Consider the following 17,220-nt stretch of genomic DNA (forward strand, 5'->3'; position numbering starts at 1 on the left):
TGGGGAGACTACCAGGATCTATATTATCCAGCCTGTCACCCAGCCCAGCTGTTGAGTGTAAATCACAGGAATCAAAAAGAAAAAACAATTCCCAGGACCAATAGTCCCCACCGGGAGCCAGGTCCTTCTACATTAGGCAGAAAAAAAACTGAGCTGCTGGAAGCAGAGTGAGGGGTTATAGCCAGTAGGACCACCCCCTGGGCGGTACTGTGCAGTTTTACTGTTTTTACATGTTCTGCCTAGCCCTCTCCTGAAGGGGGAGATATAACCCTAAGGTCAAGATTAACCACTTAAGCCCCAGACCATTTTCCAGCTAAAGGACCAAGCCCTTTTTGCGATTCGGCACTGCGTCGCTTTAACTGACAATTGCGCAGTTGTGCAACCTGGCTCCGAAACAAAATTGAAGTATTTTTCTCACAAATGGAACTCTTTTGGTGGCATTTGATCACCCCTGTGGTTTTTATGAAAAAAAATGCTCTCTTTTTTTACATTTTGCTATAATATACCCCAAAAATATATATAAAAAAAAAATAAAAACTTTTCCTCAGTTTAGGCCGATACATATTCTTGATACATAAAATTTTTTTTATACATACACGTTAGTTTTATGGCTTTTTTTAATAAAAAATGTTCTTACTACTCGATCAGCGATTTTTATTTTGACTGACATTATGGCGGACACGGTCAATTTGACACATTTTTGGGACCACTGGCATTAATACAGCAATCAGTGCAATTAAAAATGCACGGATTACTGTAAAAATGTCACTGGCAGTGAAGGTGTTAACCACTAGGGGTCAGTGTAGGGGTTAAGTGTGCGTTTTTTAACTGTAGGAGGCGTGGTTTGGCATCTGATGTCACTGACAGGGAACAGACGATCAGTGACAGCCTCAGTAGGAAGCACGAGGAGAGGTTTGTTTACACTTACCTCTCCTCGTTCTTCAGCTCTGTGACCCGATCGTGGTACACAGGCGGTTATCGGGTCCCACAGCCACGGAGCTCAGGACCGGGTGACACGCTCGGGACCCACGGACACTTAAAGGGCAACGTACCTGTACATGCTTGTGCCCAGCTGTGCCATTCTGCCGACTTACATCAGCATGAGGCGGTCCTTAAGCGGTTAAGGTGCTGTGTCCATCAATGAACAAAAAGAGAAAACACCATACCAACGGTGAAGTTTGGATGTGGGAACATCATGGCATGGGGCCGTTTTTCAGCATACAGTACTGGCAAACTTCAGGTCATTGAAACAGTTGAATAGAAAAATGTACCAAGACGTTCTTGATAAAATTCTGCCTGCTGTCATCTACCAGGATGAAGATGAAAACGAGGGTGGATATTTCAGCAAGACAATCCCCAAAGCCAAGGAAACGCGCAATTGGTTTCAAAGAAAATAAAGCTGGCCTAGCCAATCACCTGACTTGAATCCAATAGAAAATCTATGGAAAGAACTAAAAAGATCAGAGTTCACAGAAGAGGCCCACGGAACCTTCAAGATTTGAAAACTGGACCAAAATCACAACTGAGCAATGCATGCGGCTAGTTTCTATACAGGAGGAGTCTTGAAGCTGTAATTACATTTCAGTTAGTGTGCAATACTTTTTCCCTGCGTCATTCCATTTTATTTCAGAAATTAAGTTATGTGTACTTGTTTTGGTTTCTTTGTATGTATGGATTGCACGGGTTGTTACCGGCATGTGGTAAAAATTTCACGTCAATAGCACCTTTAGGCTGGGTCCGGTGCTTTTCCATTCACTGTTTCAGCCCAAAATGTTGGCTGAATTTGGACCAGAAAAAAACGGACCAAGAGATGCACAGGAGTCCCTGTGCAATTTGCACCAGAGCCATTGTGGAGATGTGTGAACCGGCTCCATAGAGAGCCGGTCTCAAACTCCTGCTATGCAAATTGGCATGTGTGGAAATCCACATCCAATTTGCAATAGTGTGAACCCAGCATTCGAAAAATATTTACATGTTCAATGCTTAATTTTACCCGCTGTGTACATACATAGGCAGCACTTTACATTCTGCTGTCAGCTGGGAATGCATTGCTGACAGCAGGGTTGTGTCACTGGTTGTTAGGATGCCAGCAGCTGTTTCCAACAACCAGCGACCAGACATGAACACTTGCAAATCTAAATTACATATGTGCTGCGTTAAAAATAAATTTAAAAAAAGCCACATTTAAAATGGCATATTGTGTTTAAGTGCACCAGCTTGAAAGGGCCCCAATTATGCCCATGCTGTGTACGTGAGAAGTATATTATTGTTAACATAGTGTGGCAAAAAAACTGCAAAATGCAGAGATTGTTTAAATCAGTTTTTCCTACCTTCAAGAAAGTAGTTTAACATTCTAAAGCAAAAAGCATTTCCTATCCAAATCTTCCTCCTCCACCCTACACTTCCTGGCTCTGGCCAATGTGTAAGCCGTGTGACATTTTAAGACTGGTGTCCTTGTGTCCTATGATGCTGCCTCAGTGTTTTCAGGCTCTCCCTCAGGCCTAAGTAAAACAGAACTGTCAGTGAAGGATCTGATCCACCCACCAATGCCTTCATGCAGATTACATCCTCGATCGACAGCTCCAATCCACTTTGCGCAGCCTGGGAGCCCTTAAAAAAAGAAAGGTAGCCGACGCGGGTCATGTGACCCGATCCGGTTTAGTTCCACTCCCAACCCAGGCCCTAGTGACATAGCCACTTAATGGATTTCTTACACACTAAGAAGTGTGTAGAAATGGCTTAGTTAAAAGGATAAGTACACTTTTTCCATGTTGCACCGATTTTAAGGTTTAACATGATCCCAGAGAGAGGGGGAGATTCTCAATCTGTCACGATCGATCGCAGGTGGCCAAAAGGCAACGGCAATTTACCCAGCTAGACACATATAGGCCAACATGAAGTCAGATGCCCCTGACAGCATCTGTAAGGCCTCATGTACACTGTTGCTGGTAAACAGACATTTACAAGCAGTTGGGAGTTTTTTCCCAGCTGCCCCTGAAATCTCCATCTTATCAGCACACATACACAGTTGTTTATAGTCATTTCCAGGCAGTTGAGGTTAGAGGCATTTTTTAGAAAAAAAAAATAATAATAATAATGCAAATAGGACGGATGTTCAGAAGCATTTGAAAAACCAAATGCTTGTAACAGCGTGTAAACACAGTAACTCGCATTTAGGCTGGGTTCACACCACAGCGATGCTGGAACGCCGCGAATCCGCGGCGTTTTCCCGCATCGCATGACTACCGCCGGCAGTTCACACTGCCCTATGCGAACGGCTGGGAGTGTCAATGAAATGTTAATGACACCCCCAGATCCGTCCGCATATCGCAGTGCGATCTGCAGACTCGCACAGGAATCGGATCGCATGGTGTGAACACCCATGCGATCCGATTCTGCTGCGGACCAAAAAAAGGGTCCCGTGCGAGTTTGCTGCGGGAGCGATGCGAATTCAGCCATACTATCTGTATGGCTGAACTCGCATCGCTACGGAGATCGGATGTGATTTGCACTGCAGTGCGAATCACATCTGGATCTCCCCCCGCAGCAGTGTGAACCCGGCCTTAAGCACGGCATAACGGAGGCTTTTAAACATCGGTTACACCATTCAGGACAGGTTTTAAAAACATGTGTACATGAGACAAATGACGGAAACATCAGCTGCAGCGTCTCATTGCTGGACTCCAGGACAGGCAGGTGTCCCATTATTAAAAGCCAGCAGCTGCAGTATTGTAGCTGTTGGCTTTTTTTGGCAGATCTCCGCTTTAAGTGGTAACTGCATACTGGTTGTTACTGTTGATAATTTGTTAATTTCATCCTATAGTTTCCATTTTAAAAACCATTTTCACACTTACTGCATTCAAATAAGATAAATGCACTAAAACAAGGTGTCGATGCATTTAACGCCCCATTAACAATATGAAGCTTTATCAGAAGAAGAGCTTCAATTCTCAACACCAGGATCTCAATTAAATTCCATGGTGCCTACTCACAACTGGGCGAGGTGTTACTGGACGCACGTCCCTTTGAAAAAGTATGACCTTTTTGGGGGAGATTCATGCACCGTGGCCCCCCCAAAGTCTTCAATGGAAGCACTTGAAAAATTAAATTTTTTGCATGCCTTTTACTATTGTCTAAAAAGAAACCTTCCATGCAGGAAAAAGTGTATACAAACACTCAAAAAAAAAGCCCAGAAAGTGACCAAGGACACCAGCTCAAGTGTAAATGGAGCCAGGGCTTGGTCAAATGTGTAGCTGTAAAAGAACATCTCCCCAAAACTAGACTTATTTGAATTTAAAAAAATCACAAAATAGTGACCAATGTGTGCTCAGCGTTCATAAATGCAGTATACTGTAAACCTGACTAGACGCCACTTATTGGAAGTAGCCAAAACAAAATAACGTAAATAAGTTCAACTTGTACGTGTTCTGCTCAAGTTTTGAAGTTTGTCTTATATATAATAAACACATACATTATACATACATACACCTGTAAACGAAATGCGGCTAGATGCGAATTCTAAATGAGAGTTACCACGTTTGGCGTCTGAACTCATTTTTGTTGCCTTCAAAGAAAAGCCTACAAAAACGCAACTGCCTAAAAACGACATTAAAACAAACCTGTGTACATGTACACATAAGATAACATTGAATGAGTTCAGGGGCAGTTGAATGCTTTTTTTTTTTTCTCTCTCAACTGCCTCTGAACGTCCGTTTACCAGCAGCAGAGTATATGAGGCCTTAGTCAGAAAAATCATGACTTCAGATATTTATCCAGTGAACTGCACCTACTTGTTTTTTTTCAGTTGTGATGATGTTACATCAGGGAAAAAAAAAAAAAAAGAAGTTGCCTAGAAACAAGAACTGTAGTAACTCACCTTGGTGATAAGTAAAATAGAAGGAAGGGCCAACATGCGTGGAAGTAATTCTAGCCATACACGACTCATTTTGACCAGTTTCTAAGAAATCTTCCCAAAATTTGCTCAGTGGGTGGTCCTGCTCTGTTTGTCAAAAGGAGCCTGCTGGATAACTTTCCGCTGACAGTGGCTGCAGCTAAGCCAATAGATGCTGTGGGAGTCACTCATCCACTCTGCATCATGTAAATGGAGGAATCATTGTATAGCCAGATTTTGACTGGAGGGCAAAATTTGCTTCTTAAAGAGGGATTCCACCTACAAAAAAAATATTAAAAGCCAGCAGCTATAAATACTGCAGCTGCTGACTTTTAATAAATGGACACTCGCCTGTCCCGGGGTCCAGCGATGCCAGCAGCCGAGGCCGATCGATCGGCCCTCGGCTGCTGCCGCCACCATTCTAGGTGAGGGAAATCAGGAAGTGAAGCGAATTGGCTTCACTTACCGGTTCCCTACTTCACATGTGCGAGTCACGCAGCGCAATAGGAATTGTCCGCGCTGTCTCAGACCCGTGTGTGTCCCAGCAGACAGCGCGGCAGGACAGGAAATGGCGTAGACTACCACGGGAGTCTATGCCCGGAAGTGGGTGGGGAATTGGGGGATCAGCGGGGAATTGTTCCGATCAGCGGAGGTTCCACTTTAGGGTGGAACCCCACTTTAAGAAAGTAGATAAAAAACCTGCTGTTTATCACAAAATTCTAGTGCACAAGGCCCGGTATAACCCCTCAGGATTTTAAATGACAGGGCAGATGTGGAGTAGAAAGGTAAATATTATACACAATGTAATAGTTAATACAATAACATAAGTATCAAAAAGTGATCAAGACGACATAAACTTAGCTGCCCTGGACACATAATGGGCTAGTATAGATAAATGCCATGAACCACGCCTGACATGTTTCGGACAGGAATGTCCTTCAGGGATTAATTGTCAAATAAATGGATATGCAGTCTTTCTATAATGTAGAAAAGTCAAGCATTAATACAGAAATAGGATTTAAAAAAAAAAAAAAAAAAAAAAAAAAAAAAGGGGGGGGGGGGGGGAGAGAAGGATTGAATATAAAAAACCTAAATTGTCATGCTAAACCACAATTTGTAGAGACAAGACAATGCACCAAATGTATTTACAAAAGCGGATTGGCCAACAGTAGACACACACACACACACACACACACTAGAGGTCAGGGGCATATGTGCGCCCAGCGAGTCAGGCTCCAAGGAGGGCCAAGAGGAAGATGGAGTTGTGGCCACTCCAACCAATGCAGTGGCACCAATGGGGAGATTGAAATGTATGCTGCAAGAGCACCCAGTCAGTGCTGAACTTACAGCCCACAGTTGCACTTGATGCCAGTCTGTGGATATAAACATAAAACAATATCAAATTATGATGAACATAACATATGGTTTTAAAAATACAAAACTTGGTCAGACCAAATCCCATTTTAGGATTGGCCTATCCTGAACAATAATATAAAGTCATATCCCTGTAAATATACCCAAGAATGATGAAATAAGGAAAGCCCCACTGACAGCAACATAGAAATGTCATGCAAAGGCATTAATGTGCATCTGTGGATGAGAGCACAAGAAATACCAAATGAAGTATAAGTGCAATATATGGCACAAGGTAGTATTGAATGTACAAGGCGGATGTTCAAAAAGTAAAAAACGCATGGTCAGAAGGGTAATACCTGAGGTATGAAAATGAGTTGGATGTCTCTGTAGCAACCTGGCACATCCAAATGACCAAATACCAGAAAGTTTACAAACAGACAAGTACAGCCGATTCCTATCGCTGATCAGCGATCCGAATCAGCCGAGGCTTGTTCACACTTGCCGCGCTGTGCATTATCTGCAGCTGCGTAATTAGGTGCTCAGAGACGAGGCGGCGCTTAAGAATCCCAAGCTTCTGCGCCCCACAATGGGACACAAACAGGAAGGGAATCAGCCGACACATGAAAAGTGAGGGCTGAGGTACCCCAGACGCGGCCGATAACTGGATTGCGCCAGGCAGCAAATCAACCTCCCCATAGAGAAGGAGTGTAGACTGTCAATCGGCAGCTGTCCGCTCTGCTCCTCCACGCCCCACTGGAGCGCTGAGCTGTGGGGCAGGGCAGGGATCGGCCGTCTCACTGAGAGGCCGAGATGGGCGTCAGTCCAGGCTCCCATTGTCAGGATGACACATGGTGCCTGGACTGATTTCTGTGACGTCAGAGAGCAAAATGAACTGCATGCCTTCAACTCATAGGAGAAGCCCAACCAAACAAGCTTAGGGTGGACTTCCCCTTGAACCTCTTCCTGCCCAAGGTACACAATAGGACGTCCTTGACTTTGTGAAGTTATATCTGAATCATGCCTGAAGCTACAGGCATCATTCAGATATAATTTTTCAGCGGGCGAGTCCCTACACCACAAGAATGATCATAGTGGCTGTTCCACTGCCTGATCCTTCTTATGGGTGGCGAGAGGGGATGTTCCATCCTCCGCCACCCTCTGGTGCTTCTACCGACTCACCACTTCCATCAGTGCGTCAGAGAATGGATTCGCCAGCCGCGGATGTTTACCATAGAGATATCCAGAGGACCAGATTGTCGCCAGAGTCTCTATGATTGTTCAGAGGTCAGGCACAATGTTATGATGTCACACCGGCCTCTACATTCAAACAAATGGCGCCACCTTGGCTGGGAAGGCGGGATCATTTATTTTTTATTTTTATTTCAGGCTTCCCATACTAAAGGTGAGATGTGGGGTCTTACTAACGCCACATCTCACTGTAAAGAGAACCGATCATGCCATATTCCTATTACAAGGGATGTTTTTTTTGTTCCTATTAAAAGGAATGTAAAAAAAAAAAAAAAAAAAAAAAAAAAAAAAAAATTAAAAAATCGCCCTCGTCCCCGCACGAAGCAGTGAACACATATGCAAGTCCCGCCCACATATGAAAACCACACGTGAGGTATCACCAAACACGTTATATTGGGAGCAATAATTCTAGCCCTAGACATCCTCCAACTCAAAACATGTAACCAGTAAAAACAAACACACACAATGTAATTTCCTAGCAAAAAAAGATGAATTTTACATGATGGCAAGTGGTTAATTAACCACTTAAGCTCCAGAAGGTTTTACCCCCTTCCTGACCAGGCTATTTTTTGCGATCCAGCATTGCGCTATAAAAAAAAACAAAAAAAACAAAACAAACAAAAAAAAACAGTATACCGATAATTTAGAAAAAATAAATAAATAAATTTAGGCCAATATGTATTCTGCTACTTATTTTTGGTAACAAAATTCCCAAATCGTGTATACGGATTGATTTGCACAAAAAGTTTTAGCGTCTACAAACTATGGGATAGATTTAGGGAATTTTTAGAATATTTTTTTTTATGATGATCAGCGATTTTTAGCGGGACTGCAACATTGAGGCAGACAAATTGACTAAAGGAAAACAGATAAATTTTTCTGCTTAGCAGAAACATCAGATCTCCAGTATCCCTTCTTGGCAGAACAGCGGTCTGCCTTGTTCACATAGAATGCCTCTCTACAAACGATCAAAGATAAACACCACTTTTTTTTTCCTCTCTCAACAAAACACATTTCCCTCTGGGTGATGTATGTCCATCTCATACTTCCATACCATACTTCCTCTTTAAAAGTCCCGAACCCCCCCCCTCCCTTCATTTTAACCGATTCCCGACCAGCGCACGACAATGTACGTCGGCTGAATGGCACGGGCAGGCAAATTGGCATACAGGTACGTCCATTTAAAAATTACCCCCTTGCCATTGCGTGCGTGCCGGTCGGGACCCCCGTGAGTCCGACCGCGGGTCCCGTGGACTCGATCGCCGCGGGGATACCCGCGATTGTCTCACTGACGTTTACATCGGCATCTCCCCGTTCTGCCTAGCAACAAGTGACACTGATCTCTGCTCCCTGTGATTGGAGCAGAGATCAGTTTTCTGTAAATCACAGCCAGCCGCCACCCCACCCACAGTTATAAACACACCCCTAGGACACAATTAACCCCTACACTGTCATTTACACATGAATCAATGCATTTGTATAGCACTGATTGCTGTATAAATGACAATGGCCCCAAACTGTCAAAAATGTCCGATTTGTCCGCCATAATCACACACAAAAAAATAAAAAATTTTTTATATATATATATATATATATATATATATATATATATATATATATATATATATATATATCATAAAACTATCCCCCATTTTGTAAACGCCATAACTTTTGCGCCAATCGCTTATTGCGATTTTTTTTTTTTTTTTACCAAAAATATGTAGAATACATATCTGCCTAAACTGAGGAGAAATAAAATGTTTATATATTTTAGGGGGATATTATAGCAAACAGTAAAAAATGCTTTTTTCCCAAAAATTTTGCTCTTTTTTTGTTTCTAGCACAAAAAATTAAAACCGCAGAGGTGATCAAATACCACCAAAAGAAAGCTCTCTTTGTGGGGGGAAAAAAAAAAAAAAAATTGATGTCAATTTTGTTTGGGAGCCACGTCACACGACCGCACAATCGTCAGTTAAAGCGCCTCAGTGCCAAATCGCAAAAAGTGCTCTGTACTTAAGCCAGCAAAATGGTCGGGGGCTCAAGTGGTAAAAGAACATTAAATTATAATACGACTTGTGTTGCAATTTTATGTGCTATTTTTTTTATTTTCCTCCACAACATTTTTCTCTTTGCGCTGCTGTGCAGGAGGTGTGAGAGGCTGGCTTAAACTCTCAAAGGCTGAGCCAGGTACTGGGTCCAGGCTTCTGGGGGGATTCCGACTTTTAAGGGAGGACGCCAATTTTGTTTGGGAGCCACGTCGGATGACCGCGCAAATTGTCAGTTAAAGCCACGCAGTGTCGAATCGCAAAAAAGGGGCCTGGTCCTTTGGCTGTAAATTGGTCCGGGACTTAAGTTGTTAAGGTCTAGGGGACAGGGGAAGCAGTTTTACTTACCCAAGCCTCCTCTCTTCCCCATGCCTTGGTGGTGTTTTTTTTTTCCTCTGCACCCTATAGGCCTTACATTAAAAAGTGATTGTAAAGTCTCATTTTTTCTTGTCTCAAAAAAAAAAAAAAAATACAAAAACATACATGATATACTTAACTGCCCTGTGTAGTTGGTTTTGCACAGAGCAGCCCAGATCCTCCTCTTCTCGGGTGCTCCTGGCCCCTCCCTCCTGTCGAGCATCCCCACAGCAAGCAGCTCCCTATGGGAACGCATTTGAATTGGCTGCTCTACACATGAAAACATGTGGAGGAAGCTCCTGTACCATTTTCGGTGCTCCATTTACTGCTGTATTAATGCATTTACTGTATGAAAACGCATGTTTGGGGCGCTATGAGGGATGAATGCATCCCTTATGTGCCCTCAGAACGCACAGCCCAAAATGGAGGGTTTCTGTCATTTTCACTCTCGTAAATCATATCAAACAGGACCAATAGGATGCTAACCCCCCCCCCCCCCCAATAGGTGCACAGACAGAAATAAACACCTGACAGGGGTTCAAATCCTTCTCCATTCTGTCCTAAACTAAAGCAAGCTTTTCCTCCAGTTATACTGGAACACTATAGTACTTTATCCAGGACCATCTCCTCCTCACATGTGCAATCACTGGGAAGGACAGACAACACCCACACCACACAGGAGAGTACAGAAGGCCAGCTGGGAGCTCTGCTAGGCCATGCAGAGGTAGGTAGTTAGGTAGGTGAAGTCACAGAGGACTGCTAATCTTCCTCGGACTGACCTTCTCCGTCGGACCTTATAGGAGAGCCGCATTACAAGCAGAAACATGTTTACTCACCTTCAGCCGCTCAGGGAAGATGCGACTAATGATTCCTCCAACTTCTACAGTCCGGGCTTTTCCTCTCCCCCTCCCCCTCTGACGTCCCTCCACTGAGCATGCGCACCCCAGCTCTCTGCCAGCTGCTCACTCACACCAAGCTGCTGCTGGAAGTGAAGCAGACTCTACCTGTGATCACGTGCTGGAGTTTAGTTATCTATTGGGGAGGACACAGCACCAAACACATTAACCACTTCAGACCCAGAACATTTGGCTGCTGAATGACCGGTACCATAAGGCACTGCGTCAATTTAACTGACAATTGCGCGCTCGTGCGGTGTTGCACCCAAACAAAATTTACATCCTTTTTTTCTCCCACAAATAAAGCTTTCTTTTGGTGGTGTTTGATCATCTCTGCAGTTTTTAGTTTTTTTGTGCTATAAACATAAAAAGAGCGACAATTTTGAAAAACACACAATAGTTTGTCATTTTTGCTATAATAAATATCCCTTTTTTTTTTTAATGCACATTTTTTCTCAGTTTAGGGTTATATGTATTCTTCGACATATTTTTGGTAATAAAAATCGCAATAAGCATATATTGATTGATTTGCGCAATAGTTATATCAACCCTGATCAAATTCCTTCTGCCTTACGATCGATCTTCAATAACATTTTGGAAAACCGGCAGATACCCCTATTGAGTTTGTACAAGCTTACAGAGCTCTGAGAGTGAAACCCTCTGACACCACACCGCCCAGAGACATTGTCTGTTGTCTCCAGAACTTTCCCTTAAAAGAAGATATCCTAAAGCAAGCTCGGAAGAGCGACCAAACTCTTTTTAATGAAAGAACGCTTGCTCTATTCCAGGATTTATCTCCCATCACCTTGCAAAATAGAAGGGTGATGCGTCCCCTGCTGGAGGTGCTTAGAGAAAATTGAATTGTCTACAAATGGCGCTTTCCCTTTGTATTGCAGGCTACACTAAACAGGAAACAATTTATTTTGCGGATGCCAGATGAACTCCCTGATTTTTGTGCAAACCTGCGCATCCCACATACGATTTGCCGGAATGGTACGCAGAGTTCAGAATCCCTTTGCCAGATCGTAGCTCGGTCAACAAACTCCACTCATCACTGACCAAACCCCTGCTGAAGAAAAGCAAATTTGGCAAACAAGGGAGCCCAAACTCAGGCCGCTCACTACACACCACCAAGCAATCTAGGTGCTGTGACCAGACCTGAAGGAGTATCATAGTCCAGCCTGACAGGTCTTGTTTTTCATAGGAGCCATCTGACTCCCCAATGGATACAGTTTTGGTGGATTCATCACCATATTTGGTTATTACACCTTTCAGATTTTATCCCAGGAAAGTGCACCTTTAGTGCCTACCTCTATCTGGGGACTTGATTCATTCTGCTCTTCTCAAGCCTCCTACTCCCATGCTCATCTCCAGGATTTCTCCAGAGCCTCTCCCATCCTCTGGAACTTACTACCTCCACTAGTCCGGCTATCCCCTACTCTCGCTACCTTCAGGCCATCCCTGAAAACTCATCTCTTCAGGGAAGCCTACCATGTCTCCAACTAATCTCCTACCACTTCCATCAGCTCATTCCCCACAGTTACAACCTTTTGTACCACCTGCCTCACCCTATTAGATTGTAAGCTCTTCTGAGCAGGGCCCTCTTAATGCTCTTGTATTTTATTGTATTGTAACTGTATTGTCTCCTTTTATTCTGTAAAGCTTTGCGTAAACTGTTGGTGCTATATAAATCCTGTATAATAATAATAATTCTCAAAGAGTTTGTTGCAACTGTTGTTTATGCATGAAACCCCTGGGGCAACTTTAGTTCCTGCTCCCCTCACCCTACCCCCTGTACCCTATTTGACTATGGAGCTGAACTCAGCTCGGAGATCCAAGAAAATACTTCAAGCCACCTAACGTGGGGGTGTGGGCGGGTCTCTCTAGCCTCATATACTACCCACACCCGGTAAAGGAGGGGGTTCCCCCTCTACCTGGAGGCCCTCCACTCCAGGCTTGGATGGACAAAGGATCCTAACTAGGGATGAGCCGAACACCCCCCGGTTCGGTTCGCACCAGAACTTTCGTACGGACCCCAAATTCGAACGAACGTTAGAACCCCATTGAAGTCTATGGGACTCGAACGTTCGAAATGAAAAGTGCTAATTTTAACGGCTAATATGCAAGATACTGTCCTAAAAAGGGTTTGGGGACCTGGCTCCTGCCCCAGGGGACATGGGTCAATGCCTAAAATGTTTTTAAAAATGGTCGTTTTGGCGGGAGCACTGATTTTAATGACGATTAAAGTGAAAAAAAAAAGTGAAATATTCCTTTAAATATGGTGCCTGGGGGGTGTCTGTAGTATGCCTGTGCCACGTGTTTCCCGTGTTTAGAACAGTCCCTGCACAAAATGACATTAAACGGAAATAACACCATTTAAAACTGCTTGCGGTTTTAATGTTATATCTGGTTCCTGCAATATGGTTGAAAATCATTGAGAAAAATGGCATGGGTAGCCCTCCCTGCCCATTACCAGCCTATTTGGGTCTTGTATGCATATTAAGGGGAACCCCGTACCCATATTAAAAAAAGGAAATGCGTGTGGCCCCCAGGCCCTATATACTCAGAACAGCAGTATACAGGCGGTGCAAACAAGACAGGGACTGTGTAGGTTTGTTGTGTTAAGTTGAATCTGTTTGTAATTTTCAACTGGTACATTTTTAAAGTGTAGCTCCAGTCAAAAAAACTATTTTAAAGCTTTTTGGAAAACATGGGGAAGGGTTATCACCCCTGTATAATTAGTTTTGTCGTCCATCTTTTTTCATCTCACTTGCTGTTGTCTCCTTCCGTTTGCAAGTAGGAGATGTTTGTAAATTGGATGTTTGAAAGTAGGGGCCTGCCCTATATGCTCTGCAGAAATGGCGGAACAAGGTGTTGGTTTTGCCACAACATTGTAAGCCCTCAAAGTGACTCTTGGTGGGCGCTGGAGCGCCCTGCTGTGGACGATTATATCAAGAATTGTAATTACATGCCATTGTTGAACAGTGGTAGAAAAATTGACCTTTGGTGGTTGTGGTGCTGGTGCCACAACACTATAAGTCCTCACCGTTACTCTGGGTGGGCACAGGAAGGAGCCCTCCTGTGAAATATTATATCAAGAATTGTAATTACATGTCCCTGTTAAACAGGGGCAGAAAAATTTGGCCTTAGGCACTGCTGCTGGTGCCACCACACTGCAACCTCTTCCATATACTCTAGTTTTATTGCAGGAATTAGCCCTGCTGCAAAGCATTGCATCAAAAATTGTACTTAAACGCCCCTGTTAAACAGGGGCAGAAAAATTGGGCCTTAGGCACTGGTGCTGGTGCCCCCACACTGCAACCTCTGCCATATACTCTAGTTTTATTGCAGGAATTAGCCCTGCTGCAAAGCATTGCATCAAAAATTGTAATTAAACGCCCCTGTAAAACAGGGGCAGAAAAATTGGGCCTTAGGCACTGGTGCTGGTGCCACCACACTGCAACCTCTCCCATATACTCTTGTTTGATTGCAGGAATTAGCCCTGCTGCAAAGCATTGCATCAAAAATTGTACTTAAACGCCCCTGTTAAACAGGGGCAGAAAAATTGGGCCTTAGGCACTGGTGCTGGTGCCACCACACTGCAACCTCTCCCATATAATCTTGTTTGATTGCAGGAATTAGCCCTGCTGCAAAGCATTGCATCAAAAATTGTAATTAAACGCCCCTGTTAAACAGGGGCAGAAAAATTGGGCCTTAGGCACTGGTGCTGGTGCCACCACACTGCAACCTCTCCCATATACTCTTGTTTGATTGCAGGAATTAGCCCTGCTGCAAAGCATTGCATCAAAAATTGTACTTAAACGCCCCTGTTAAACAGGGGCAGAAAAATTGGGCTGATGGCATCAACCAGAACCAGAAATGTTCTTCCAACATATCAGCGGAGGAGGAAGAGGATAGACAATCAACATAACAGGACAGTCACTCAGCATCAGCATAGGCAGTCTTGAAGGGATGTGGTATTTCAAAAAAAATTATTCGGTTACATCAGCTTCAGGAGCTTGGTAGCTGTGGGTGATCCAAGACTGATTCATCTTGATTAAGGTCAGTCGATCAACTGATTCGGTGGACAGGCGCACCCTGTGATCGGTAACAAAGCCACCAGCAGCACTGAAGGTGCGTTCCGAAAGAACGCTGGATGCAGGACAGGCCAGTAGCTCAATTGCATACTGTGCAAGCTCTGGCCAGTGATCCATCCTCAAGACCCAGTAAGCCAGAGGATTTTCGGTGGGAAAGGTGTCCAAGTCTGACCTTGCCCCTAGGTATTCCTGCACCATGTAAATCAGACGCTGGCGATGGGTGCTGGAACCGATCATACCTTGGGGCTGCGGACTAAAAAATTGTCTGAAAGCATCAGTCAGACGGCCACCTTCTCCACCGCTCCTTCTGACCGATGCCTCAGCAACACGTTGTCCAGGACCAGGAGTTTGTAACCTCCCAGTCTCTGGGAACGCGTTGCACAGACCTTTCTGCAAGGCCTCCCGGAGATGTCTCATCCTCTGCTCCCTCTGCGATGGCAAGATAAGGTCGGCAACCTTTCCGTTGTACCGTGGATCAAGGAGAGTGGCCAGCCAGTAATGGTCCCTCTCCTTGATCCGAAGAATACGAGGATCCTTCCAGCAGGCTTTGCAGGATCAGGGAGGCCATGCAGCGTAGGTTACCTGAGGCATTCGGTCCGGAGTCCTCTGGGTCACTAAGGACAACATGATCCGCAGCTACCTCCTCCCAGCCACGTACAAGTCCACGTGTTTCTTGGGACTGTAAATCATCCCTACAGGACTGCTGCTGCTGCTGCTGCTGCTGATGCTGAGTGCCAGCCTCCACCTCCATGCTGACACAATCATCCTCCTCCTCCTCTTCCTCCTCCTCATCCTCTTCCTGTGTGATGGGTGGCACAGCAGGAACACTGTTCTGTGTCCTGTGTGATGGGCGGCACAGTGGTGTAGTGGTTAGCACTCTCTCCTAGCAGTAAAAAAGGTCACTGGTTCAAATCCCAACCATGACACTACCTGCCTGGAGTTTGCATGTTCTCCCTGTGCCTGCGTGGGTTTCCTCCGGGTACTCCGGTTTCCTCCCACACTCCAAAGACATGCAGGTAGGTTAATTGGCTTCTGTCTAAAATTGGCCCTAGTATACAACTGGGGATCTTGGATTGTGGCTCCTTGAGGGTAGGGACCAATGTGAGTGTGCAATGTAAAGGGATAGGGACAATTGTAGACACTCACTCAGGTTGAACTGGATGGACTGATGTCTTTATTCAACCTTACTAACTATGTAACTATGTAACTGTCTGGATAAAGGGGGCCTTGAGAGGCAAGGAAGTCCTCCTCTTCCTGCCTCTGTTCTGCCTCAAGTGCCCTGTCCATTATTCCACGCAGCGTATGCTCCAAGAGGTGGACAAGAGGTACAGTGTCACTGATGCATGCACTGTCACTGCTCACCATCCTTGTGGCCTCCTCAAACGGTGACAGGACAGTGCATGCATCCCTGATCATGCCCCACTGGCGTGGTGAGAAAAAACCAAGCTCCCCTGACCCTGTCCTGGTGCCGTAGTCACACAGGTACTCATTGATGGCCCTCTGCTGCGTGTGCAGCCGCTGCAGCATGGCCAATGTTGAGTTCCATCTGGTGGGCATGTCACATATAAGGCGGTTCTTGGGCAGGTTCAACTCCTTTTGGAGCTCAGCCAACCGAGCACAGGCATTAAATGATCGGCGGAAATGCACACAGACTTTCCTGGCCTGCTTCAGGACATCCTGTAAGCCCGGGGTACCTGCCCAAGAACCGCTGCACCACCAGGTTAAGGACGTGAGCTACACAGGGCACATGGGTCAGTTGTCCCTGTCGGAGGGCGGAGAGGAGGTTGGTGCCATTGTCGCAAACCACCATTCCTGGCTTAAGCTGGCGTGGCATCAACCACCTCTCGGCCTGCCCCTGCAGAGCTGACAAAACATCCGCCCCAGTGTGGCTCCTGTCCCCCAAACAAACCAGCGCAAGCACGGCATGGCATCGTTTTGCCTGCGTACTTGCGTAGCCCCTGGAACGCCTACGGAGCACCGCTGGTTCTGAGGACAGAGCACTGGAAGAGGCCATGGAGGAAGAAGAAGAGGAGGGGGTGGAGGAGAGAGGTGTGTCACAACCAATAGTAGCATTTTGGAGGCGTGGTGGCGGAACAACCTCCAACACTACTGCACCTTGTCCTGCATCCTTCCCAGCTGCCAGAAGAGTGACCCAATGGGCCGTGAAAGACAGGTAACGTCCCTGTCCATGCCTGCTAGACCATGAGTCAGCGGTAATATGCACCTTACCGCTGACCGCCCTGTCCAGCGAGGCAAGGACATTGCCTTCCACATGCCGGTAGAGAGCCGGAATCGCCTTCCGTGAGAAAAAGTGGCGTTTGGGGACCTGC

General features: G+C 45.2%; 1 protein-coding gene across 2 annotated transcripts in view; it reads right to left on the bottom strand.

Annotated features, from left to right (window-relative positions):
* The window catches only part of CARHSP1 (calcium regulated heat stable protein 1), a 44,439-nt gene extending 33,548 nt beyond the window's left edge, over positions 1-10,891 (bottom strand). The window contains exon 1 of one of the 2 annotated variants that reach the window (XM_077448843.1): positions 10,734-10,891. The gene's annotated coding sequence lies outside the window, so the exon portion shown is untranslated. Of the gene's footprint in view, positions 1-10,676; positions 10,700-10,733 lie in introns of those variants that run through there. The other variant, XM_077448845.1, reaches the window with a different exon arrangement.
* Between the last annotated feature and the right edge of the window lie 6,329 nt (positions 10,892-17,220).

The sequence above is a fragment of the Lithobates pipiens genome, unplaced genomic scaffold (genome assembly GCF_037356315.1).
Source record: "Lithobates pipiens isolate NorthernLeopardFrog02 unplaced genomic scaffold, aLitPip1_a1.2 Scaffold_22, whole genome shotgun sequence".
Lineage (NCBI taxonomy): Eukaryota > Metazoa > Chordata > Amphibia > Anura > Ranidae > Lithobates > Lithobates pipiens.